Raw genomic sequence first — 24,116 nt, forward strand, 5'->3', positions numbered from 1 at the left:
TCCAGGAGATTAATCTTTAATTCCTGGAGACTCCAGGGCAATCCTGGAGGCTTGGCAACCCTACAATTGCGTGAGGTAAGCATTCAAGTACTGACTTTTCATATTGAATCTACATTTTCTTTACCCAACATTTGGACTTCTGTCCCTTTCTCCCCAGGTTTTGCCGGGCCTCCGACAGGTCAATTTCACCCCTTAGGGCCTCTGCCTGCCCCATTTCTTATGCCTACACCACATAATCTACAAGCCTCTCCATCACCATTTTGATGCCCATTTTAGTTCATGCATCCGGAAAGTCCCGAAAGGCCTCTCCCGACCAACAATCACGGCATGTGTTTATTGAATGATTTCAGGGGCTTTCGTCGCGAAGACACTAGCCAGAAGTCCAGCGCAGGTGTTGATGAGTTTTTATGTGAGAAAGGTCAGTGCTAAGTTTACTTCTTAGTACAGCACAGAAGGAGGCCACAGGCCAGTAAATGTTTTCCCTTGCAGAGATTGCTACCTTTGAGGTCCTTGTTTTTAACTTGGTCCCTATCCGTAGCTGGTGAAAGTGTGAGTAGAGGACTAGAGTACAAGGCGGCAGAAGTTATGCTGCAGCTATACAAAACCCTGGTTAGACCGCACCTGGAGTACTGTGAGCAGTTCTGGGCACCGCACCTTCGGAAGGACATATCGGCCTCGGAGGGAGTGCAGCGTAGGTTTACTAGAACGCTAGCTGGACTTCAAGGGTTAAGTTACGAGGAGAGATGACACAAATTGGGGTTGTATTCTCTGGAGTTTCGAAGGTTAAGGGGTGATCTGATGGAAGTTCATAAGATATTAAGGGGAACAGATAGGGTGGATAGAGAGCAACTATTTCCGCTGGTTGGGGATTCTAGGAGTAGGGGGCAGAGTCTAAAAAGTAGAGCCAGACCTTTGAGGAGAGAGATGAGAAAACATTACTACCCACAAAGGGTGGTAGAAGTTTGTAAGTCTCTCACGCAAAGGGCAATTGATAGGAGCTGAATTGCGAAATTGAAATGTGAGAGAGATAGGTTTTTGTCAAGCAAAGGTATGAAGGGATATGGGCGAAAGGCAGGTCTCTGGAGTTAGATGAGAGATGAGCCATGATGTTCTGAAATGGCGGAGCAGGCAGGCAGGCAGGCAGACAGGCAGGCAGGCGGGTGGGTGTGAATGGCCTCCTCCTGTTGCTATGTTGTAGGATTTGAATGAAGCGTTGAGCTTGCTATGTGATTGTTTTGCAGATGAAGCAGGACTTGTGTGTGTTTGTGTTTGGCAGTGCGAATGCGTGTACCCTGTGAGTGATGTTGTTTCCCCCGGCGCCAGGCAAGTGCAGAAAGTATGGTAAAGAATGAAGAAGAAGACTGCAGCCCTTTAAGTAAAGGGAAAAGCAAGCAATTGATGCCTACGGCCATACTAGTCTGAAAACGCCCGATCTCGTCTGATCTCGGAAGCTAAGCAGAGTCAGGCCTGGTTAGTACTTGGATGGGAGACCGCCTGGGAATACCAGGTGCAGTAGGCTTTTCTTGCCAGCAGAGGCTGCTCTCAGCTCTGCGCACTCCCTTCAATCACAAAGCTTTTTGCTGCTTGCTCCTGCACTCTCTCTCGCTTTCCTTTGCCCATTCCTTTGCTGCACATTCTCCTGCTGCCAGACAAAGGCAAGGGAGTCGACACAGAGTCAACAAAAAAAAACACATGAAGAAAATAAGCTGGCAAAAAACATACACAAAGCAGCAAGCGTTTAAGTAAAGAGAAGCAAAGCAGGCCATCGCTTACTCCCACACTCCTCTGAAAAGTACCCCATCCCATCCGATATCACAAGCTAAGTCAGAGGCAGGCCTGGTCAGTACTCGCTTGGGACACCGCCTGGAAATAGCAACTGCCGTCAGCTTTTCTTGTTAGCTGTTTGCTGTTCTTCACGCCGACGCTGCCTTCATTTGCCAGTCTTTTTGCTGATCGCTCGCTCGCTCGCTCACTCGCTCGCTCGCTGTTGCTCGCTTTCCTCTGCCCATTTCCTGGCAGCACGTTCATAGGAACGGGAGAAGGCCATTCAGCCCTTTGAGCCTGTTCCGCCATTCGTGACTGATGTGTACCTTAACTCCATTTACCCGCCTGTGCTCCATAACCCTCAACACCCGTGCCTAACAAAAATCAATCAATCTCGGTTTTGAGATTTTCAATTGATCCCCAGCCTCAACAGCTTTTTGGGGGAGAGAGTTCCAGATTTCTACTACACTTTGTGTGAAGAAGTGCTTCCTGACATCACCCGTGAACTGCCTAGCTGTAATTTTCAGATTATGCCCCCTTGTTCCGGACTCCCCCACCAGAGGAAATAGTTTCTCTATCGAGCCTATCAGCTCCTTTAATAATCTTAAACACCTCAATTAGATCTTAATCTTCTAAACTCAAGGGAATACGAGCCTAGTCGATGCAACCTGTCCTGACAACTTAACCCTTTTAGCCCCGGTATCATTTTGGTAAATGTGCGCTGCAGCCCCTCCAAGACCAGTGTATCCTTCCTGAGGTGTGGTGCCCAGAACTGAACGCAGTACTCCAGATGCGGTCTAAGCAGAGCTTTATACAACCGTAGCATAACTTTGTATTGTATTCCAGCCCTGTTGAGATGAAGACTAACATTCGCCGACCTGCCGGTCAAATCGGGGCCAGCGGCTGCTTTTATCCATGTGCGGAAAGGCACACATCTTCTTCTGGCCTGAATTGGGCCAAGGTGACTTAAATTGGGGTGTGGGCTTGAGCCTTTTCTAAGCAGCTGGGCCTGGGAGAGGAGAAAAGGCTGCTCCCCGGTTGTCTGTATTTTGAGGCAGGAGGGACCAGCGTTTTTGCAGCAGTGAGTGAGTGAGTGAGTGAGTGAAGGAATGGTGAAGCTAATGAAGGTTAAGGCCAGGGGAAGGCAATGAAGGGTAGGTAGGGTTGCCAACTCTGGTTGGACGCATTCCTGGAGGTTTTATCACATGACTTCCAACCACCCGACCCAGTCAAACATCCTTTTTGACCCATCTGCTATAATTTTCGAACTAATTAAGAAAAGCGTTCAAAGAAAAGGAAAAACCATTTTTCTTTTAATGCCTCTATGATGTTTCTCCACGGTTGGTTGGCAGCAGTGTCCAGGAGATTAATCTTTAATTCCTGGAGACTCCAGGGCAATCCTGGAGGCTTGGCAACCCTACAATTGCGTGAGGTAAGCAGTCAAGTACTGACTTTTCATATTGAATCTACATTTTCTTTACCCAACATTTGGACTTCTGTCCCTTTCTCCCCAGGTTTTGCCGGGCCTCCGACAGGTCAATTTCACCCCTTAGGGCCTCTGCCTGCCCCATTTCTTATGCCTACACCACATAATCTACAAGCCTCTCCATCACCATTTTGATGCCCATTTTAGTTCATGCATCCGGAAAGTCCCGAAAGGCCTCTCCCGACCAACAATCACGGCATGTGTTTATTGAATGATTTCAGGGGCTTTCGTCGCGAAGACACTAGCCAGAAGTCCAGCGCAGGTGTTGATGAGTTTTTATGTGAGAAAGGTCAGTGCTAAGTTTACTTCTTAGTACAGCACAGAAGGAGGCCACAGGCCAGTAAATGTTTTCCCTTGCAGAGATTGCTACCTTTGAGGTCCTTGTTTTTAACTTGGTCCCTATCCGTAGCTGGTGAAAGTGTGAGTAGAGGACTAGAGTACAAGGCGGCAGAAGTTATGCTGCAGCTATACAAAACCCTGGTTAGACCGCACCTGGAGTACTGTGAGCAGTTCTGGGCACCGCACCTTCGGAAGGACATATCGGCCTCGGAGGGAGTGCAGCGTAGGTTTACTAGAACGCTAGCTGGACTTCAAGGGTTAAGTTACGAGGAGAGATGACACAAATTGGGGTTGTATTCTCTGGAGTTTCGAAGGTTAAGGGGTGATCTGATGGAAGTTCATAAGATATTAAGGGGAACAGATAGGGTGGATAGAGAGCAACTATTTCCGCTGGTTGGGGATTCTAGGAGTAGGGGGCAGAGTCTAAAAAGTAGAGCCAGACCTTTGAGGAGAGAGATGAGAAAACATTACTACCCACAAAGGGTGGTAGAAGTTTGTAAGTCTCTCACGCAAAGGGCAATTGATAGGAGCTGAATTGCGAAATTGAAATGTGAGAGAGATAGGTTTTTGTCAAGCAAAGGTATGAAGGGATATGGGCGAAAGGCAGGTCTCTGGAGTTAGATGAGAGATGAGCCATGATGTTCTGAAATGGCGGAGCAGGCAGGCAGGCAGGCAGACAGGCAGGCAGGCGGGTGGGTGTGAATGGCCTCCTCCTGTTGCTATGTTGTAGGATTTGAATGAAGCGTTGAGCTTGCTATGTGATTGTTTTGCAGATGAAGCAGGACTTGTGTGTGTTTGTGTTTGGCAGTGCGAATGCGTGTACCCTGTGAGTGATGTTGTTTCCCCCGGCGCCAGGCAAGTGCAGAAAGTATGGTAAAGAATGAAGAAGAAGACTGCAGCCCTTTAAGTAAAGGGAAAAGCAAGCAATTGATGCCTACGGCCATACTAGTCTGAAAACGCCCGATCTCGTCTGATCTCGGAAGCTAAGCAGAGTCAGGCCTGGTTAGTACTTGGATGGGAGACCGCCTGGGAATACCAGGTGCAGTAGGCTTTTCTTGCCAGCAGAGGCTGCTCTCAGCTCTGCGCACTCCCTTCAATCACAAAGCTTTTTGCTGCTTGCTCCTGCACTCTCTCTCGCTTTCCTTTGCCCATTCCTTTGCTGCACATTCTCCTGCTGCCAGACAAAGGCAAGGGAGTCGACACAGAGTCAACAAAAAAAAACACATGAAGAAAATAAGCTGGCAAAAAACATACACAAAGCAGCAAGCGTTTAAGTAAAGAGAAGCAAAGCAGGCCATCGCTTACTCCCACACTCCTCTGAAAAGTACCCCATCCCATCCGATATCACAAGCTAAGTCAGAGGCAGGCCTGGTCAGTACTCGCTTGGGACACCGCCTGGAAATAGCAACTGCCGTCAGCTTTTCTTGTTAGCTGTTTGCTGTTCTTCACGCCGACGCTGCCTTCATTTGCCAGTCTTTTTGCTGATCGCTCGCTCGCTCGCTCACTCGCTCGCTCGCTGTTGCTCGCTTTCCTCTGCCCATTTCCTGGCAGCACGTTCATAGGAACGGGAGAAGGCCATTCAGCCCTTTGAGCCTGTTCCGCCATTCGTGACTGATGTGTACCTTAACTCCATTTACCCGCCTGTGCTCCATAACCCTCAACACCCGTGCCTAACAAAAATCAATCAATCTCGGTTTTGAGATTTTCAATTGATCCCCAGCCTCAACAGCTTTTTGGGGGAGAGAGTTCCAGATTTCTACTACACTTTGTGTGAAGAAGTGCTTCCTGACATCACCCGTGAACTGCCTAGCTGTAATTTTCAGATTATGCCCCCTTGTTCCGGACTCCCCCACCAGAGGAAATAGTTTCTCTATCGAGCCTATCAGCTCCTTTAATAATCTTAAACACCTCAATTAGATCTTAATCTTCTAAACTCAAGGGAATACGAGCCTAGTCGATGCAACCTGTCCTGACAACTTAACCCTTTTAGCCCCGGTATCATTTTGGTAAATGTGCGCTGCAGCCCCTCCAAGACCAGTGTATCCTTCCTGAGGTGTGGTGCCCAGAACTGAACGCAGTACTCCAGATGCGGTCTAAGCAGAGCTTTATACAACCGTAGCATAACTTTGTATTGTATTCCAGCCCTGTTGAGATGAAGACTAACATTCGCCGACCTGCCGGTCAAATCGGGGCCAGCGGCTGCTTTTATCCATGTGCGGAAAGGCACACATCTTCTTCTGGCCTGAATTGGGCCAAGGTGACTTAAATTGGGGTGTGGGCTTGAGCCTTTTCTAAGCAGCTGGGCCTGGGAGAGGAGAAAAGGCTGCTCCCCGGTTGTCTGTATTTTGAGGCAGGAGGGACCAGCGTTTTTGCAGCAGTGAGTGAGTGAGTGAGTGAGTGAAGGAATGGTGAAGCTAATGAAGGTTAAGGCCAGGGGAAGGCAATGAAGGGTAGGTAGGGTTGCCAACTCTGGTTGGACGCATTCCTGGAGGTTTTATCACATGACTTCCAACCACCCGACCCAGTCAAACATCCTTTTTGACCCATCTGCTATAATTTTCGAACTAATTAAGAAAAGCGTTCAAAGAAAAGGAAAAACCATTTTTCTTTTAATGCCTCTATGATGTTTCTCCACGGTTGGCTGGCAGCAGTGTCCAGGAGATTAATCTTTAATTCCTGGAGACTCCAGGGCAATCCTGGAGGCTTGGCAACCCTACAATTGCGTGAGGTAAGCAGTCAAGTACTGACTTTTCATATTGAATCTACATTTTCTTTACCCAACATTTGGACTTCTGTCCCTTTCTCCCCAGGTTTTGCCGGGCCTCCGACAGGTCAATTTCACCCCTTAGGGCCTCTGCCTGCCCCATTTCTTATGCCTACACCACATAATCTACAAGCCTCTCCATCACCATTTTGATGCCCATTTTAGTTCATGCATCCGGAAAGTCCCGAAAGGCCTCTCCCGACCAACAATCACGGCATGTGTTTATTGAATGATTTCAGGGGCTTTCGTCGCGAAGACACTAGCCAGAAGTCCAGCGCAGGTGTTGATGAGTTTTTATGTGAGAAAGGTCAGTGCTAAGTTTACTTCTTAGTACAGCACAGAAGGAGGCCACAGGCCAGTAAATGTTTTCCCTTGCAGAGATTGCTACCTTTGAGGTCCTTGTTTTTAACTTGGTCCCTATCCGTAGCTGGTGAAAGTGTGAGTAGAGGACTAGAGTACAAGGCGGCAGAAGTTATGCTGCAGCTATACAAAACCCTGGTTAGACCGCACCTGGAGTACTGTGAGCAGTTCTGGGCACCGCACCTTCGGAAGGACATATCGGCCTCGGAGGGAGTGCAGCGTAGGTTTACTAGAACGCTAGCTGGACTTCAAGGGTTAAGTTACGAGGAGAGATGACACAAATTGGGGTTGTATTCTCTGGAGTTTCGAAGGTTAAGGGGTGATCTGATGGAAGTTCATAAGATATTAAGGGGAACAGATAGGGTGGATAGAGAGCAACTATTTCCGCTGGTTGGGGATTCTAGGAGTAGGGGGCAGAGTCTAAAAAGTAGAGCCAGACCTTTGAGGAGAGAGATGAGAAAACATTACTACCCACAAAGGGTGGTAGAAGTTTGTAAGTCTCTCACGCAAAGGGCAATTGATAGGAGCTGAATTGCGAAATTGAAATGTGAGAGAGATAGGTTTTTGTCAAGCAAAGGTATGAAGGGATATGGGCGAAAGGCAGGTCTCTGGAGTTAGATGAGAGATGAGCCATGATGTTCTGAAATGGCGGAGCAGGCAGGCAGGCAGGCAGACAGGCAGGCAGGCGGGTGGGTGTGAATGGCCTCCTCCTGTTGCTATGTTGTAGGATTTGAATGAAGCGTTGAGCTTGCTATGTGATTGTTTTGCAGATGAAGCAGGACTTGTGTGTGTTTGTGTTTGGCAGTGCGAATGCGTGTACCCTGTGAGTGATGTTGTTTCCCCCGGCGCCAGGCAAGTGCAGAAAGTATGGTAAAGAATGAAGAAGAAGACTGCAGCCCTTTAAGTAAAGGGAAAAGCAAGCAATTGATGCCTACGGCCATACTAGTCTGAAAACGCCCGATCTCGTCTGATCTCGGAAGCTAAGCAGAGTCAGGCCTGGTTAGTACTTGGATGGGAGACCGCCTGGGAATACCAGGTGCAGTAGGCTTTTCTTGCCAGCAGAGGCTGCTCTCAGCTCTGCGCACTCCCTTCAATCACAAAGCTTTTTGCTGCTTGCTCCTGCACTCTCTCTCGCTTTCCTTTGCCCATTCCTTTGCTGCACATTCTCCTGCTGCCAGACAAAGGCAAGGGAGTCGACACAGAGTCAACAAAAAAAAACACATGAAGAAAATAAGCTGGCAAAAAACATACACAAAGCAGCAAGCGTTTAAGTAAAGAGAAGCAAAGCAGGCCATCGCTTACTCCCACACTCCTCTGAAAAGTACCCCATCCCATCCGATATCACAAGCTAAGTCAGAGGCAGGCCTGGTCAGTACTCGCTTGGGACACCGCCTGGAAATAGCAACTGCCGTCAGCTTTTCTTGTTAGCTGTTTGCTGTTCTTCACGCCGACGCTGCCTTCATTTGCCAGTCTTTTTGCTGATCGCTCGCTCGCTCGCTCACTCGGTCGCTCGCTGTTGCTCGCTTTCCTCGGCCCATTTCCTGGCAGCACGTTCATAGGAACGGGAGAAGGCCATTCAGCCCTTTGAGCCTGTTCCGCCATTCGTGACTGATGTGTACCTTAACTCCATTTACCCGCCTGTGCTCCATAACCCTCAACACCCGTGCCTAACAAAAATCAATCAATCTCGGTTTTGAGATTTTCAATTGATCCCCAGCCTCAACAGCTTTTTGGGGGAGAGAGTTCCAGATTTCTACTACACTTTGTGTGAAGAAGTGCTTCCTGACATCACCCGTGAACTGCCTAGCTGTAATTTTCAGATTATGCCCCCTTGTTCCGGACTCCCCCACCAGAGGAAATAGTTTCTCTATCGAGCCTATCAGCTCCTTTAATAATCTTAAACACCTCAATTAGATCTTAATCTTCTAAACTCAAGGGAATACGAGCCTAGTCGATGCAACCTGTCCTGACAACTTAACCCTTTTAGCCCCGGTATCATTTTGGTAAATGTGCGCTGCAGCCCCTCCAAGACCAGTGTATCCTTCCTGAGGTGTGGTGCCCAGAACTGAACGCAGTACTCCAGATGCGGTCTAAGCAGAGCTTTATACAACCGTAGCATAACTTTGTATTGTATTCCAGCCCTGTTGAGATGAAGACTAACATTCGCCGACCTGCCGGTCAAATCGGGGCCAGCGGCTGCTTTTATCCATGTGCGGAAAGGCACACATCTTCTTCTGGCCTGAATTGGGCCAAGGTGACTTAAATTGGGGTGTGGGCTTGAGCCTTTTCTAAGCAGCTGGGCCTGGGAGAGGAGAAAAGGCTGCTCCCCGGTTGTCTGTATTTTGAGGCAGGAGGGACCAGCGTTTTTGCAGCAGTGAGTGAGTGAGTGAGTGAGTGAAGGAATGGTGAAGCTAATGAAGGTTAAGGCCAGGGGAAGGCAATGAAGGGTAGGTAGGGTTGCCAACTCTGGTTGGACGCATTCCTGGAGGTTTTATCACATGACTTCCAACCACCCGACCCAGTCAAACATCCTTTTTGACCCATCTGCTATAATTTTCGAACTAATTAAGAAAAGCGTTCAAAGAAAAGGAAAAACCATTTTTCTTTTAATGCCTCTATGATGTTTCTCCACGGTTGGCTGGCAGCAGTGTCCAGGAGATTAATCTTTAATTCCTGGAGACTCCAGGGCAATCCTGGAGGCTTGGCAACCCTACAATTGCGTGAGGTAAGCATTCAAGTACTGACTTTTCATATTGAATCTACATTTTCTTTACCCAACATTTGGACTTCTGTCCCTTTCTCCCCAGGTTTTGCCGGGCCTCCGACAGGTCAATTTCACCCCTTAGGGCCTCTGCCTGCCCCATTTCTTATGCCTACACCACATAATCTACAAGCCTCTCCATCACCATTTTGATGCCCATTTTAGTTCATGCATGCGGAAAGTCCCGAAAGGCCTCTCCCGACCAACAATCACGGCATGTGTTTATTGAATGATTTCAGGGGCTTTCGTCGCGAAGACACTAGCCAGAAGTCCAGCGCAGGTGTTGATGAGTTTTTATGTGAGAAAGGTCAGTGCTAAGTTTACTTCTTAGTACAGCACAGAAGGAGGCCACAGGCCAGTAAATGTTTTCCCTTGCAGAGATTGCTACCTTTGAGGTCCTTGTTTTTAACTTGGTCCCTATCCGTAGCTGGTGAAAGTGTGAGTAGAGGACTAGAGTACAAGGCGGCAGAAGTTATGCTGCAGCTATACAAAACCCTGGTTAGACCGCACCTGGAGTACTGTGAGCAGTTCTGGGCACCGCACCTTCGGAAGGACATATCGGCCTCGGAGGGAGTGCAGCGTAGGTTTACTAGAACGCTAGCTGGACTTCAAGGGTTAAGTTACGAGGAGAGATGACACAAATTGGGGTTGTATTCTCTGGAGTTTCGAAGGTTAAGGGGTGATCTGATGGAAGTTCATAAGATATTAAGGGGAACAGATAGGGTGGATAGAGAGCAACTATTTCCGCTGGTTGGGGATTCTAGGAGTAGGGGGCAGAGTCTAAAAAGTAGAGCCAGACCTTTGAGGAGAGAGATGAGAAAACATTACTACCCACAAAGGGTGGTAGAAGTTTGTAAGTCTCTCACGCAAAGGGCAATTGATAGGAGCTGAATTGCGAAATTGAAATGTGAGAGAGATAGGTTTTTGTCAAGCAAAGGTATGAAGGGATATGGGCGAAAGGCAGGTCTCTGGAGTTAGATGAGAGATGAGCCATGATGTTCTGAAATGGCGGAGCAGGCAGGCAGGCAGGCAGACAGGCAGGCAGGCGGGTGTGAATGGCCTCCTCCTGTTGCTATGTTGTAGGATTTGAATGAAGCGTTGAGCTTGCTATGTGATTGTTTTGCAGATGAAGCAGGACTTGTGTGTGTTTGTGTTTGGCAGTGCGAATGCGTGTACCCTGTGAGTGATGTTGTTTCCCCCGGCGCCAGGCAAGTGCAGAAAGTATGGTAAAGAATGAAGAAGAAGACTGCAGCCCTTTAAGTAAAGGGAAAAGCAAGCAATTGATGCCTACGGCCATACTAGTCTGAAAACGCCCGATCTCGTCTGATCTCGGAAGCTAAGCAGAGTCAGGCCTGGTTAGTACTTGGATGGGAGACCGCCTGGGAATACCAGGTGCAGTAGGCTTTTCTTGCCAGCAGAGGCTGCTCTCAGCTCTGCGCACTCCCTTCAATCACAAAGCTTTTTGCTGCTTGCTCCTGCACTCTCTCTCGCTTTCCTTTGCCCATTCCTTTGCTGCACATTCTCCTGCTGCCAGACAAAGGCAAGGGAGTCGACACAGAGTCAACAAAAAAAAACACATGAAGAAAATAAGCTGGCAAAAAACATACACAAAGCAGCAAGCGTTTAAGTAAAGAGAAGCAAAGCAGGCCATCGCTTACTCCCACACTCCTCTGAAAAGTACCCCATCCCATCCGATATCACAAGCTAAGTCAGAGGCAGGCCTGGTCAGTACTCGCTTGGGACACCGCCTGGAAATAGCAACTGCCGTCAGCTTTTCTTGTTAGCTGTTTGCTGTTCTTCACGCCGACGCTGCCTTCATTTGCCAGTCTTTTTGCTGATCGCTCGCTCGCTCGCTCACTCGCTCGCTCGCTGTTGCTCGCTTTCCTCTGCCCATTTCCTGGCAGCACGTTCATAGGAACGGGAGAAGGCCATTCAGCCCTTTGAGCCTGTTCCGCCATTCGTGACTGATGTGTACCTTAACTCCATTTACCCGCCTGTGCTCCATAACCCTCAACACCCGTGCCTAACAAAAATCAATCAATCTCGGTTTTGAGATTTTCAATTGATCCCCAGCCTCAACAGCTTTTTGGGGGAGAGAGTTCCAGATTTCTACTACACTTTGTGTGAAGAAGTGCTTCCTGACATCACCCGTGAACTGCCTAGCTGTAATTTTCAGATTATGCCCCCTTGTTCCGGACTCCCCCACCAGAGGAAATAGTTTCTCTATCGAGCCTATCAGCTCCTTTAATAATCTTAAACACCTCAATTAGATCTTAATCTTCTAAACTCAAGGGAATACGAGCCTAGTCGATGCAACCTGTCCTGACAACTTAACCCTTTTAGCCCCGGTATCATTTTGGTAAATGTGCGCTGCAGCCCCTCCAAGACCAGTGTATCCTTCCTGAGGTGTGGTGCCCAGAACTGAACGCAGTACTCCAGATGCGGTCTAAGCAGAGCTTTATACAACCGTAGCATAACTTTGTATTGTATTCCAGCCCTGTTGAGATGAAGACTAACATTCGCCGACCTGCCGGTCAAATCGGGGCCAGCGGCTGCTTTTATCCATGTGCGGAAAGGCACACATCTTCTTCTGGCCTGAATTGGGCCAAGGTGACTTAAATTGGGGTGTGGGCTTGAGCCTTTTCTAAGCAGCTGGGCCTGGGAGAGGAGAAAAGGCTGCTCCCCGGTTGTCTGTATTTTGAGGCAGGAGGGACCAGCGTTTTTGCAGCAGTGAGTGAGTGAGTGAGTGAGTGAAGGAATGGTGAAGCTAATGAAGGTTAAGGCCAGGGGAAGGCAATGAAGGGTAGGTAGGGTTGCCAACTCTGGTTGGACGCATTCCTGGAGGTTTTATCACATGACTTCCAACCACCCGACCCAGTCAAACATCCTTTTTGACCCATCTGCTATAATTTTCGAACTAATTAAGAAAAGCGTTCAAAGAAAAGGAAAAACCATTTTTCTTTTAATGCCTCTATGATGTTTCTCCACGGTTGGTTGGCAGCAGTGTCCAGGAGATTAATCTTTAATTCCTGGAGACTCCAGGGCAATCCTGGAGGCTTGGCAACCCTACAATTGCGTGAGGTAAGCAGTCAAGTACTGACTTTTCATATTGAATCTACATTTTCTTTACCCAACATTTGGACTTCTGTCCCTTTCTCCCCAGGTTTTGCCGGGCCTCCGACAGGTCAATTTCACCCCTTAGGGCCTCTGCCTGCCCCATTTCTTATGCCTACACCACATAATCTACAAGCCTCTCCATCACCATTTTGATGCCCATTTTAGTTCATGCATGCGGAAAGTCCCGAAAGGCCTCTCCCGACCAACAATCACGGCATGTGTTTATTGAATGATTTCAGGGGCTTTCGTCGCGAAGACACTAGCCAGAAGTCCAGCGCAGGTGTTGATGAGTTTTTATGTGAGAAAGGTCAGTGCTAAGTTTACTTCTTAGTACAGCACAGAAGGAGGCCACAGGCCAGTAAATGTTTTCCCTTGCAGAGATTGCTACCTTTGAGGTCCTTGTTTTTAACTTGGTCCCTATCCGTAGCTGGTGAAAGTGTGAGTAGAGGACTAGAGTACAAGGCGGCAGAAGTTATGCTGCAGCTATACAAAACCCTGGTTAGACCGCACCTGGAGTACTGTGAGCAGTTCTGGGCACCGCACCTTCGGAAGGACATATCGGCCTCGGAGGGAGTGCAGCGTAGGTTTACTAGAACGCTAGCCGGACTTCAAGGGTTAAGTTACGAGGATAGATGACACAAATTGGGGTTGTATTCTCTGGAGTTTCGAAGGTTAAGGGGTGATCTGATGGAAGTTCATAAGATATTAAGGGGAACAGATAGGGTGGATAGAGAGCAACTATTTCCGCTGGTTGGGGATTCTTGGAGTAGGGGGCAGAGTCTAAAAAGTAGAGTCAGACCTTTGAGGAGAGAGATGAGAAAACATTACTACCCACAAAGGGTGGTAGAAGTTTGTAAGTCTCTCACGCAAAGGGCAATTGATAGGAGCTGAATTGCGAAATTGAAATGTGAGAGAGATAGGTTTTTGTCAAGCAAAGGTATGAAGGGATATGGGCGAAAGGCAGGTCTCTGGAGTTAGATGAGAGATGAGCCATGATGTTGTGAAATGGCGGAGCAGGCAGGCAGGCAGGCAGGCAGGGAGGCAGGCAGGCAGGCGGGTGTGAATGGCCTCCTCCTGTTGCTATGTTGTAGGATTTGAATGAAGCGTTGAGCTTGCTATGTGATTGTTTTGCAGATGAAGCAGGACTTGTGTGTGTTTGTGTTTGGCAGTGCGAATGCGTGTACCCTGTGAGTGATGTTGTTTCCCCCGGCGCCAGGCAAGTGCAGAAAGTGTGGTAAAGAATGAAGAAGAGGACTGCAGCCCTTTAAGTAAAGGGAAAAGCAAGCAATTGATGCCTACGGCCATACTAGTCTGAGAACGCCCGATCTCGTCTGATCTCGGTAGCTTAAGCAGAGTCAGGCCTGGTTAGTACTTGGATGGGAGACCGCCTGGGAATACCAGGTGCAGTAGGCTTTTCTTGCCAGCAGAGGCTGCTCTCAGCTCTGCGCACTCCCTTCAATCACAAAGCTTTTTGCTGCTTGCTCCTGCACTCTCTCTCGCTTTCCTTTGCCCATTCCTTTGCTGCACATTCTCCTGCTGCCAGACAAAGGCAAGGGAGTCGACACAGAGTCAACAAAAAAAAACACATGAAGAAAATAAGCTGGCAAAAAACATACACAAAGCAGCAAGCGTTTAAGTAAAGAGAAGCAAAGCAGGCCATCGCTTACTACCACACTCCTCTGAAAAGTACCCCATCCCATCCGATATCACAAGCTAAGTCAGAGGCAGGCCTGGTCAGTACTCGCTTGGGACACCGCCTGGAAATAGCAACTGCCGTCGGCTTTTCTTGTTAGCTGTTTGCTGTTCTTCACGCCGACGCTGCCTTCATTTGCCAGTCTTTTTGCTGATCGCTCGCTCGCTCGCTCGCTCGCTGTTGCTCGCTTTCCTCGGCCCATTTCCTGGCAGCACGTTCATAGGAACGGGAGAAGGCCATTCAGCCCTTTGAGCCTGTTCTGCCATTCGTGACTGATGTGTACCTTAACTCCATTTACCCGCCTGTGCTCCATAACCCTCAACACCCGTGCCTAACAAAAATCAATCAATCTCGGTTTTGAGATTTTCAATTGATCCCCAGCCTCAACAGCTTTTTGGGGGAGAGAGTTCCAGATTTCTACTACACTTTGTGTGAAGAAGTGCTTCCTGACATCACCCGTGAACTGCCTAGCTGTAATTTTCAGATTATGCCCCCTTGTTCCGGACTCCCCCACCAGAGGAAATAGTTTCTCTATCGAGCCTATCAGCTCCTTTAATAATCTTAAACACCTCAATTAGATCTTAATCTTCTCAACTCAAGGGAATACGAGCCGAGTCGATGCAACCTGTCCTGACAACTTAACCCTTTTAGCCCCGGTATCATTTTGGTAAATGTGCGCTGCAGCCCCTCCAAGACCAGTGTATCCTTCCTGAGGTGTGGTGCCCAGAACTGAACGCAGTACTCCAGATGCGGTCTAAGCAGAGCTTTATACAACCGTAGCATAACTTTGTATTGTATTCCAGCCCTGTTGAGATGAAGACTAACATTCGCCGACCTGCCGGTCAAATCGGGGCCAGCGGCTGCTTTTATCCATGTGCGGAAAGGCACACATCTTCTTCTGGCCTGAATTGGGCCAAGGTGACTTAAATTGGGGTCTGGGCTTGAGCCTTTTCTAAGCAGCTGGGCCTGGGAGAGGAGAAAAGGCTGCTCCCCGGTTGTCTGTATTTTGAGGCAGGAGGGAGCAGCGTTTTTGCAGCAGTGAGTGAGTGAGTGAGTGAGTGAGTGAGTGATTGGGTGAGTGAGTGAAGGAATGGTGAAGCTAATGAAGGTTAAGGCCAGGGGAAGGCAATGAAGGGTAGGTAGGGTTGCCAACTCTGGTTGGACGCATTCCTGGAGGTTTTATCACATGACTTCCAACCACCCGACCCAGTCAAACATCCTTTTTGACCCATCTGCTATAATTTTCGAACTAATTAAGAAAAGCGTTCAAAGAAAATGAAAAACCATTTTTCTTTTAATGCCTCTATGATGTTTCTCCACGGTTGGTTGGCAGCAGTGTCCAGGAGATTAATCTTTAATTCCTGGAGACTCCAGGGCAATCCTGGAGGCTTGGCAACCCTCCAATTGCGTGAGGTAAGCAGTCAAGTACTGACTTTTCATATTGAATCTACATTTTCTTTACCCAACATTTGGACTTCTGTCCCTTTCTCCCCAGGTTTTGCCGGGCCTCCGACAGGTCAATTTCACCCCTTAGGGCCTCTGCCTGCCCCATTTCTTATGCCTACACCACATAATCTACAAGCCTCTCCATCACCATTTTGATGCCCATTTTAGTTCATGCATCCGGAAAGTCCCGAAAGGCCTCTCCCGACCAACAATCACGGCATGTGTTTATTGAATGATTTCAGGGGCTTTCGTCGCGAAGACACTAGCCAGAAGTCCAGCGCAGGTGTTGATGAGTTTTTATGTGAGAAAGGTCAGTGCTAAGTTTACTTCTTAGTACAGCACAGAAGGAGGCCACAGGCCAGTAAATGTTTTCCCTTGCAGAGATTGCTACCTTTGAGGTCCTTGTTTTTAACTTGGTCCCTATCCGTAGCTGGTGAAAGTGTGAGTAGAGGACTAGAGTACAAGGCGGCAGAAGTTATGCTGCAGCTATACAAAACCCTGGTTAGACCGCACCTGGAGTACTGTGAGCAGTTCTGGGCACCGCACCTTCGGAAGGACATATCGGCCTCGGAGGGAGTGCAGCGTAAGTTTACTAGAACGCTAGCCGGACTTCAAGGGTTAAGTTACGAGGATAGATGACACAAATTGGGGTTGTATTCTGTGGAGTTTCGAAGGTTAAGGGGTGATCTGATGGAAGTTCATAAGATATTAAGGGGAACAGATAGGGTGGATAGAGAGCAACTATTTCCGCTGGTTGGGGATTCTAGGAGTAGGGGGCAGAGTCTAAAAAGTAGAGCCAGACCTTTGAGGAGAGAGATGAGAAAACATTACTACCCACAAAGGGTGGTAGAAGTTTGTAAGTCTCTCACGCAAAGGGCAATTGATAGGAGCTGAATTGCGAAATTGAAATGTGAGAGAGATAGGTTTTTGTCAAGCAAAGGTATGAAGGGATATGGGCGAAAGGCAGGTCTCTGGAGTTAGATGAGAGATGAGCCATGATGTTGTGAAATGGCGGAGCAGGCAGGCAGGCAGGCAGGCAGGGAGGCAGGCAGGCAGGCGGGTGTGAATGGCCTCCTCCTGTTGCTATGTTGTAGGATTTGAATGAAGCGTTGAGCTTGCTATGTGATTGTTTTGCAGATGAAGCAGGACTTGTGTGTGTTTGTGTTTGGCAGTGCGAATGCGTGTACCCTGTGAGTGATGTTGTTTCCCCCGGCGCCAGGCAAGTGCAGAAAGTGTGGTAAAGAATGAAGAAGAGGACTGCAGCCCTTTAAGTAAAGGGAAAAGCAAGCAATTGATGCCTACGGCCATACTAGTCTGAGAACGCCCGATCTCGTCTGATCTCGGAAGCTTAAGCAGAGTCAGGCCTGGTTAGTACTTGGATGGGAGACCGCCTGGGAATACCAGGTGCAGTAGGCTTTTCTTGCCAGCAGAGGCTGCTCTCAGCTCTGCGCACTCCCTTCAATCACAAAGCTTTTTGCTGCTTGCTCCTGCACTCTCTCTCGCTTTCCTTTGCCCATTCCTTTGCTGCACATTCTCCTGCTGCCAGACAAAGGCAAGGGAGTCGACACAGAGTCAACAAAAAAAAACACATGAAGAAAATAAGCTGGCAAAAAACATACACAAAGCAGCAAGCGTTTAAGTAAAGAGAAGCAAAGCAGGCCATCGCTTACTACCACACTCCTCTGAAAAGTACCCCATCCCATCCGATATCACAAGCTAAGTCAGAGGCAGGCCTGGTCAGTACTCGCTTGGGACACCGCCTGGAAATAGCAACTGCCGTCGGCTTTTCTTGTTAGCTGTTTGCTGTTCTTCACGCCGACGCTGCCTTCATTTGCCAGTCTTTTTGCTGATCGCTCGCTCGCTCGCTCGCTCGCTGTTGCTCGCTTTCCTCGGCCCATTTCCTGGCAGCACGTTCATAGGAACGGGAGAAGGCCATTCAGCCCTTTGAGCCTGTTCTGCCATTCGTGACTGATGTGTACCTTAACTCCATTTACCCGCCTGTGCTCCATAACCCTCAACACCCGTGCCTAACAAAAATCAATCAATCTCGGTTTTGAGATTTTCAATTGATCCCCAGCCTCAACAGCTTTTTGGGGGAGAGAGTTCCAGATTTCTACTACACTTTGTGTGAAGAAGTGCTTCCTGACATCACCCGTGAACTGCCTAGCTGTAATTTTCAGATTATGCCCCCTTGTTCCGGACTCCCCCACCAGAGGAAATAGTTTCTCTATCGAGCCTATCAGCTCCTTTAATAATCTTAAACACCTCAATTAGATCTTAATCTTCTCAACTCAAGGGAATACGAGCCGAGTCGATGCAACCTGTCCTGACAACTTAACCCTTTTAGCCCCGGTATCATTTTGGTAAATGTGCGCTGCAGCCCCTCCAAGACCAGTGTATCCTTCCTGAGGTGTGGTGCCCAGAACTGAACGCAGTACTCCAGATGCGGTCTAAGCAGAGCTTTATACAACCGTAGCATAACTTTGTATTGTATTCCAGCCCTGTTGAGATGAAGACTAACATTCGCCGACCTGCCGGTCAAATCGGGGCCAGCGGCTGCTTTTATCCATGTGCGGAAAGGCACACATCTTCTTCTGGCCTGAATTGGGCCAAGGTGACTTAAATTGGGGTCTGGGCTTGAGCCTTTTCTAAGCAGCTGGGCCTGGGAGAGGAGAAAAGGCTGCTCCCCGGTTGTCTGTATTTTGAGGCAGGAGGGAGCAGCGTTTTTGCAGCAGTGAGTGAGTGAGTGAGTGAGTGAGTGAGTGATTGGGTGAGTGAGTGAAGGAATGGTGAAGCTAATGAAGGTTAAGGCCAGGGGAAGGCAATGAAGGGTAGGTAGGGTTGCCAACTCTGGTTGGACGCATTCCTGGAGGTTTTATCACATGACTTCCAACCACCCGACCCAGTCAAACATCCTTTTTGACCCATCTGCTATAATTTTCGAACTAATTAAGAAAAGCGTTCAAAGAAAATGAAAAACCATTTTTCTTTTAATGCCTCTATGATGTTTCTCCACGGTTGGTTGGCAGCAGTGTCCAGGAGATTAATCTTTAATTCCTGGAGACTCCAGGGCAATCCTGGAGGCTTGGCAACCCTCCAATTGCGTGAGGTAAGCAGTCAAGTACTGACTTTTCATATTGAATCTACATTTTCTTTACCCAACATTTGGACTTCTGTCCCTTTCTCCCCAGGTTTTGCCGGGCCTCCGACAGGTCAATTTCACCCCTTAGGGCCTCTGCCTGCCCCATTTCTTATGCCTACACCACATAATCTACAAGCCTCTCCATCACCATTTTGATGCCCATTTTAGTTCATGCATCCGGAAAGTCCCGAAAGGCCTCTCCCGACCAACAATCACGGCATGTGTTTATTGAATGATTTCAGGGGCTTTCGTCGCGAAGACACTAGCCAGAAGTCCAGCGCAGGTGTTGATGAGTTTTTATGTGAGAAAGGTCAGTGCTAAGTTTACTTCTTAGTACAGCACAGAAGGAGGCCACAGGCCAGTAAATGTTTTCCCTTGCAGAGATTGCTACCTTTGAGGTCCTTGTTTTTAACTTGGTCCCTATCCGTAGCTGGTGAAAGTGTGAGTAGAGGACTAGAGTACAAGGCGGCAGAAGTTATGCTGCAGCTATACAAAACCCTGGTTAGACCGCACCTGGAGTACTGTGAGCAGTTCTGGGCACCGCACCTTCGGAAGGACATATCGGCCTCGGAGGGAGTGCAGCGTAAGTTTACTAGAACGCTAGCCGGACTTCAAGGGTTAAGTTACGAGGATAGATGACACAAATTGGGGTTGTATTCTGTGGAGTTTCGAAGGTTAAGGGGTGATCTGATGGAAGTTCATAAGATATTAAGGGGAACAGATAGGGTGGATAGAGAGCAACTATTTCCGCTGGTTGGGGATTCTAGGAGTAGGGGGCAGAGTCTAAAAAGTAGAGCCAGACCTTTGAGGAGAGAGATGAGAAAACATTACTACCCACAAAGGGTGGTAGAAGTTTGTAAGTCTCTCACGCAAAGGGCAATTGATAGGAGCTGAATTGCGAAATTGAAATGTGAGAGAGATAGGTTTTTGTCAAGCAAAGGTATGAAGGGATATGGGCGAAAGGCAGGTCTCTGGAGTTAGATGAGAGATGAGCCATGATGTTGTGAAATGGCGGAGCAGGCAGGCAGGCAGGCAGGCAGGGAGGCAGGCAGGCAGGCGGGTGTGAATGGCCTCCTCCTGTTGCTATGTTGTAGGATTTGAATGAAGCGTTGAGCTTGCTATGTGATTGTTTTGCAGATGAAGCAGGACTTGTGTGTGTTTGTGTTTGGCAGTGCGAATGCGTGTACCCTGTGAGTGATGTTGTTTCCCCCGGCGCCAGGCAAGTGCAGAAAGTGTGGTAAAGAATGAAGAAGAGGACTGCAGCCCTTTAAGTAAAGGGAAAAGCAAGCAATTGATGCCTACGGCCATACTAGTCTGAGAACGCCCGATCTCGTCTGATCTCGGAAGCTTAAGCAGAGTCAGGCCTGGTTAGTACTTGGATGGGAGACCGCCTGGGAATACCAGGTGCAGTAGGCTTTTCTTGCCAGCAGAGGCTGCTCTCAGCTCTGCGCACTCCCTTCAATCACAAAGCTTTTTGCTGCTTGCTCCTGCACTCTCTCTCGCTTTCCTTTGCCCATTCCTTTGCTGCACATTCTCCTGCTGCCAGACAAAGGCAAGGGAGTCGACACAGAGTCAACAAAAAAAAACACATGAAGAAAATAAGCTGGCAAAAAACATACACAAAGCAGCAAGCGTTTAAGTAAAGAGAAGCAAAGCAGGCCATCGCTTACTACCACACTCCTCTGAAAAGTACCCCATCCCATCCGATATCACAAGCTAAGTCAGAGGCAGGCCTGGTCAGTACTCGCTTGGGACACCGCCTGGAAATAGCAACTGCCGTCGGCTTTTCTTGTTAGCTGTTTGCTGTTCTTCACGCCGACGCTGCCTTCATTTGCCAGTCTTTTTGCTGATCGCTCGCTCGCTCGCTCGCTCGCTGTTGCTCGCTTTCCTCGGCCCATTTCCTGGCAGCACGTTCATAGGAACGGGAGAAGGCCATTCAGCCCTTTGAGCCTGTTCTGCCATTCGTGACTGATGTGTACCTTAACTCCATTTACCCGCCTGTGCTCCATAACCCTCAACACCCGTGCCTAACAAAAATCAATCAATCTCGGTTTTGAGATTTTCAATTGATCCCCAGCCTCAACAGCTTTTTGGGGGAGAGAGTTCCAGATTTCTACTACACTTTGTGTGAAGAAGTGCTTCCTGACATCACCCGTGAACTGCCTAGCTGTAATTTTCAGATTATGCCCCCTTGTTCCGGACTCCCCCACCAGAGGAAATAGTTTCTCTATCGAGCCTATCAGCTCCTTTAATAATCTTAAACACCTCAATTAGATCTTAATCTTCTCAACTCAAGGGAATACGAGCCGAGTCGATGCAACCTGTCCTGACAACTTAACCCTTTTAGCCCCGGTATCATTTTGGTAAATGTGCGCTGCAGCCCCTCCAAGACCAGTGTATCCTTCCTGAGGTGTGGTGCCCAGAACTGAACGCAGTACTCCAGATGCGGTCTAAGCAGAGCTTTATACAACCGTAGCATAACTTTGTATTGTATTCCAGCCCTGTTGAGATGAAGACTAACATTCGCCGACCTGCCGGTCAAATCGGGGCCAGCGGCTGCTTTTATCCATGTGCGGAAAGGCACACATCTTCTTCTGGCCTGAATTGGGCCAAGGTGACTTAAATTGGGGTCTGGGCTTGAGCCTTTTCTAAGCAGCTGGGCCTGGGAGAGGAGAAAAGGCTGCTCCCCGGTTGTCTGTATTTTGAGGCAGGAGGGAGCAGCGTTTTTGCAGCAGTGAGTGAGTGAGTGAGTGAGTGAGTGAGTGATTGGGTGAGTGAGTGAAGGAATGGTGAAGCTAATGAAGGTTAAGGCCAGGGGAAGGCAATGAAGGGTAGGTAGGGTTGCCAACTCTGGTTGGACGCATTCCTGGAGGTTTTATCACATGACTTCCAACCACCCGACCCAGTCAAACATCCTTTTTGACCCATCTGCTATAATTTTCGAACTAATTAAGAAAAGCGTTCAAAGAAAATGAAAAACCATTTTTCTTTTAATGCCTCTATGATGTTTCTCCACGGTTGGTTGGCAGCAGTGTCCAGGAGATTAATCTTTAATTCCTGGAGACTCCAGGGCAATCCTGGAGGCTTGGCAACCCTCCAATTGCGTGAGGTAAGCAGTCAAGTACTGACTTTTCATATTGAATCTACATTTTCTTTACCCAACATTTGGACTTCTGTCCCTTTCTCCCCAGGTTTTGCCGGGCCTCCGACAGGTCAATTTCACCCCTTAGGGCCTCTGCCTGCCCCATTTCTTATGCCTACACCACATAATCTACAAGCCTCTCCATCACCATTTTGATGCCCATTTTAGTTCATGCATCCGGAAAGTCCCGAAAGGCCTCTCCCGACCAACAATCACGGCATGTGTTTATTGAATGATTTCAGGGGCTTTCGTCGCGAAGACACTAGCCAGAAGTCCAGCGCAGGTGTTGATGAGTTTTTATGTGAGAAAGGTCAGTGCTAAGTTTACTTCTTAGTACAGCACAGAAGGAGGCCACAGGCCAGTAAATGTTTTCCCTTGCAGAGATTGCTACCTTTGAGGTCCTTGTTTTTAACTTGGTCCCTATCCGTAGCTGGTGAAAGTGTGAGTAGAGGACTAGAGTACAAGGCGGCAGAAGTTATGCTGCAGCTATACAAAACCCTGGTTAGACCGCACCTGGAGTACTGTGAGCAGTTCTGGGCACCGCACCTTCGGAAGGACATATCGGCCTCGGAGGGAGTGCAGCGTAGGTTTACTAGAACGCTAGCCGGACTTCAAGGGTTAAGTTACGAGGATAGATGACACAAATTGGGGTTGTATTCTGTGGAGTTTCGAAGGTTAAGGGGTGATCTGATGGAAGTTCATAAGATATTAAGGGGAACAGATAGGGTGGATAGAGAGCAACTATTTCCGCTGGTTGGGGATTCTAGGAGTAGGGGGCAGAGTCTAAAAAGTAGAGCCAGACCTTTGAGGAGAGAGATGAGAAAACATTACTACCCACAAAGGGTGGTAGAAGTTTGTAAGTCTCTCACGCAAAGGGCAATTGATAGGAGCTGAATTGCGAAATTGAAATGTGAGAGAGATAGGTTTTTGTCAAGCAAAGGTATGAAGGGATATGGGCGAAAGGCAGGTCTCTGGAGTTAGATGAGAGATGAGCCATGATGTTGTGAAATGGCGGAGCAGGCAGGCAGGCAGGCAGGCAGGGAGGCAGGCAGGCAGGCGGGTGTGAATGGCCTCCTCCTGTTGCTATGTTGTAGGATTTGAATGAAGCGTTGAGCTTGCTATGTGATTGTTTTGCAGATGAAGCAGGACTTGTGTGTGTTTGTGTTTGGCAGTGCGAATGCGTGTACCCTGTGAGTGATGTTGTTTCCCCCGGCGCCAGGCAAGTGCAGAAAGTGTGGTAAAGAATGAAGAAGAGGACTGCAGCCCTTTAAGTAAAGGGAAAAGCAAGCAATTGATGCCTACGGCCATACTCGTCTGAGAACGCCCGATCTCGTCTGATCTCGGAAGCTTAAGCAGAGTCAGGCCTGGTTAGTACTTGGATGGGAGACCGCCTGGGAATACCAGGTGCAGTAGGCTTTTCTTGCCAGCAGAGGCTGCTCTCAGCTCTGCGCACTCCCTTCAATCACAAAGCTTTTTGCTGCTTGCTCCTGCACTCTCTCTCGCTTTCCTTTGCCCATTCCTTTGCTGCACATTCTCCTGCTGCCAGACAAAGGCAAGGGAGTCGACACAGAGTCAACAAAAAAAAACACATGAAGAAAATAAGCTGGCAAAAAACATACACAAAGCAGCAAGCGTTTAAGTAAAGAGAAGCAAAGCAGGCCATCGCTTACTACCACACTCCTCTGAAAAGTACCCCATCCCATCCGATATCACAAGCTAAGTCAGAGGCAGGCCTGGTCAGTACTCGCTTGGGACACCGCCTGGAAATAGCAACTGCCGTCGGCTTTTCTTGTTAGCTGTTTGCTGTTCTTCACGCCGACGCTGCCTTCATTTGCCAGTCTTTTTGCTGATCGCTCGCTCGCTCGCTCGCTCGCTGTTGCTCGCTTTCCTCGGCCCATTTCCTGGCAGCACGTTCATAGGAACGGGAGAAGGCCATTCAGCCCTTTGAGCCTGTTCTGCCATTCGTGACTGATGTGTACCTTAACTCCATTTACCCGCCTGTGCTCCATAACCCTCAACACCCGTGCCTAACAAAAATCAATCAATCTCGGTTTTGAGATTTTCAATTGATCCCCAGCCTCAACAGCTTTTTGGGGGAGAGA

At 48.5% G+C, this 24,116-nt stretch overlaps 6 non-coding genes and 2 pseudogenes across 6 annotated transcripts; all 8 read left to right on the forward strand.

Moving 5' to 3' along the window:
- The first annotated feature begins 1,400 nt into the window (after nucleotides 1–1,400).
- LOC137322275 (5S ribosomal RNA) lies at nucleotides 1,401–1,519 on the forward strand. The gene has a single exon (XR_010963031.1). It is a non-coding gene; the product is annotated as a 5S ribosomal RNA (ribosomal RNA).
- Nucleotides 1,520–4,521: 3,002 nt separating this feature from the next.
- On the forward strand, nucleotides 4,522–4,640 carry LOC137322287 (5S ribosomal RNA). The gene has a single exon (XR_010963042.1). It is a non-coding gene; the product is annotated as a 5S ribosomal RNA (ribosomal RNA).
- Nucleotides 4,641–7,642: 3,002 nt separating this feature from the next.
- LOC137322299 (5S ribosomal RNA) lies at nucleotides 7,643–7,761 on the forward strand. Its single transcript, XR_010963053.1, has one exon. It is a non-coding gene; the product is annotated as a 5S ribosomal RNA (ribosomal RNA).
- Nucleotides 7,762–10,759: 2,998 nt separating this feature from the next.
- On the forward strand, nucleotides 10,760–10,878 carry LOC137322310 (5S ribosomal RNA). The gene has a single exon (XR_010963064.1). It is a non-coding gene; the product is annotated as a 5S ribosomal RNA (ribosomal RNA).
- Nucleotides 10,879–13,884: 3,006 nt separating this feature from the next.
- LOC137322333 (5S ribosomal RNA) lies at nucleotides 13,885–14,004 on the forward strand (annotated as a pseudogene).
- A 3,022-nt stretch (nucleotides 14,005–17,026) lies between these two features.
- LOC137322308 (5S ribosomal RNA) lies at nucleotides 17,027–17,146 on the forward strand. The gene has a single exon (XR_010963062.1). It is a non-coding gene; the product is annotated as a 5S ribosomal RNA (ribosomal RNA).
- A 3,022-nt stretch (nucleotides 17,147–20,168) lies between these two features.
- On the forward strand, nucleotides 20,169–20,288 carry LOC137322309 (5S ribosomal RNA). Its single transcript, XR_010963063.1, has one exon. It is a non-coding gene; the product is annotated as a 5S ribosomal RNA (ribosomal RNA).
- A 3,022-nt stretch (nucleotides 20,289–23,310) lies between these two features.
- LOC137322330 (5S ribosomal RNA) lies at nucleotides 23,311–23,430 on the forward strand (annotated as a pseudogene).
- The last annotated feature ends 686 nt before the right edge of the window (nucleotides 23,431–24,116 follow it).

Source organism: Heptranchias perlo, chromosome 5, assembly GCF_035084215.1.
Source record: "Heptranchias perlo isolate sHepPer1 chromosome 5, sHepPer1.hap1, whole genome shotgun sequence".
Classification (NCBI taxonomy): domain Eukaryota; kingdom Metazoa; phylum Chordata; class Chondrichthyes; order Hexanchiformes; family Hexanchidae; genus Heptranchias; species Heptranchias perlo.